Source organism: Ixodes scapularis, unplaced genomic scaffold (genome assembly GCF_016920785.2).
Source record: "Ixodes scapularis isolate PalLabHiFi unplaced genomic scaffold, ASM1692078v2 PGA_scaffold5__190_contigs__length_132052651, whole genome shotgun sequence".
NCBI classification, from domain to species: domain Eukaryota; kingdom Metazoa; phylum Arthropoda; class Arachnida; order Ixodida; family Ixodidae; genus Ixodes; species Ixodes scapularis.
The window spans coordinates 81679142-81681233 of NW_024609880.1; positions in this window are offsets into that span (position 1 = coordinate 81679142).

A 2092-nucleotide genomic window follows, 5' to 3' on the forward strand; every position below is an offset into this window, starting at 1 on the left:
TTCTTAGTACGAAATTTTCTATTCGTATGATAAAATTCACTAAGATCTGCAGCAAAATAGATTCGAATTAATTTTCTCAGGAATAGTTATAGTATTCGAGTCGCGACGAGATGTGTGCATATACCAAAAATACATTCTGCATTCTACTCAATGCAGCGCCATTAGAATATTTTCTAATTTTGTCTAGTGCATTCCTTCTGTTTTTATTATTGATCCGTTTGTTTCCCGGCAGAAAAAAAATTACAAAAAGTTGCTCTTGTAGTTGCACTTTTTATTACAGCATATTAAGTCTCTAAAATAAACACGTCAAAAAAGCGTGTTAATCAAAGGTTTTCATCGCTCATAAATAATCTCGCGTCAGCAAGACTAGACACTTCCTTGATTACGGATCCTTATAGAACTTTAAATTTATCCTCTGTTCATTTTATATTATGCTGTTGAATCTTCAAAACTAATAATGCTTAACATAAAAGTGTAGTGCATTTCATGCCCTCTAAAGTATATTTCTTGCTGCAGTGTAGTGGATGCTGCTTGGGTGTCTGATGAGGCACCCGAGAAAAGGTTGCGGCACACTTAGATATGCCCGACTCCACGTAATTAATTTATCACGCCAGACTCCTCCAATATAGTGCCTAAAAAGAAAATCAGTCAAAATATCAATTTCGACTGTGATATTACAAGGATTCCATAGACGACGATTTAAAAGAAAAACACATTAAACAGGATTGTTGATTTAGCAAAAAAAAAAAAAGAAATTTAAATGTCTAAAGGTATGATTTTTGCATTTCAACTGAATTACGGTGCCGCCGGAAGGCCATGAAGGTAAGGAGAAGGCTGGTCACTTAAGCCGGTATTGGGGGAGTGGAAAATAAGCGAACTTAAGAGCAAAATAGATACAGGCTCGAAAGTAAAGTTCTTACCCAAGCCGCTGCTTGGAGTGGACAGAGTGCGCTCGGCGAATTCGTCATCTCGACAATGAGAAAAGCACCAAACTGATTCATCCACCGGTGTCAGCATAGAAAAAACACACCACAACACAGCGGAATTCGATTCCTAGTCTATCTTCTGTCCTGTCGTCTTTGCACCCTTGTGAGCGTTGATGCCCAACCGACTGCCAATAATCCTTTTGTTCAACCCGTAAGCCTCTACAAGGCAACCGAATCCCTAACACTAAACCGGAATTGCAAATCGGATCGTTCACGCTGCACTAAATGTAAAATTGCGCGCGTAAAGCACAAAATCAAGACAAACGTAAAAAAAAAAAAAAATCAATAAATCATTACGCAGTCGACAAACAGGCTTGCGGAGTCAGTGAACACTGTCTTCCTAGAGATATCTGAATAAAAAATACAAAGAAGCAACTAGCTATAGTAGGCAGTGTTAATATTAAGCCCTTGGCCTGAAAAGGGTGAGGCACTTTACAGATTCAACGAATATTCGGGAGCTAAGCAAAGAGTCTCGTCGTAGTGAGGTGCTTGACTGCTGAGGCTGGGGGAAGGGTGGGGACACTTTTCACAGCGCCGAATTGAAAAAAGGAAGTTTATGGTTACCACCTTCACTTCGCTTCTATGGCAGAAAACTCCGTTGACAGCTCGGCTTGTGCCGAGTTATCAAATTGTGTGCAGACTTCTGTGTGCAGACTTCTGTGTGCAGACATCTGTGTGCAGACTTCTAAACTCGGGGTCAAAATCCCGTGACACGTTGTCAAAGCTAGCGTAGCTTCCCTAGCACGCTGCCAAGGCTATTGTTGAGAGAATTCAACCGTCGCGCCCCTAGCGGATAGTTTGAGAACTAAACCCGTGTGGACAACAATTTCCTGAATAATTATGCTGCGTTTCTAGTGCAAGGCTCGGCTGACGTTGCCGAAACCTGTGCCAGCGTTCGACTTGGCTCATGTCCCGTCAACGAAGCTTTATTATAACATTTTTCCTAAATTACCCAGACACCAGAGATCAAGCTATGTGTGTAGGTACAGGCGCTGCACGAGCTAGCGCCTGCAGCAGCAGCTGATCTAAAGCAAAAGTCTCGAACACATGCTACATCGCACGAGCGTTCGTCAACGCCTTATTTTGGGTGATTAACTTCGAACCTC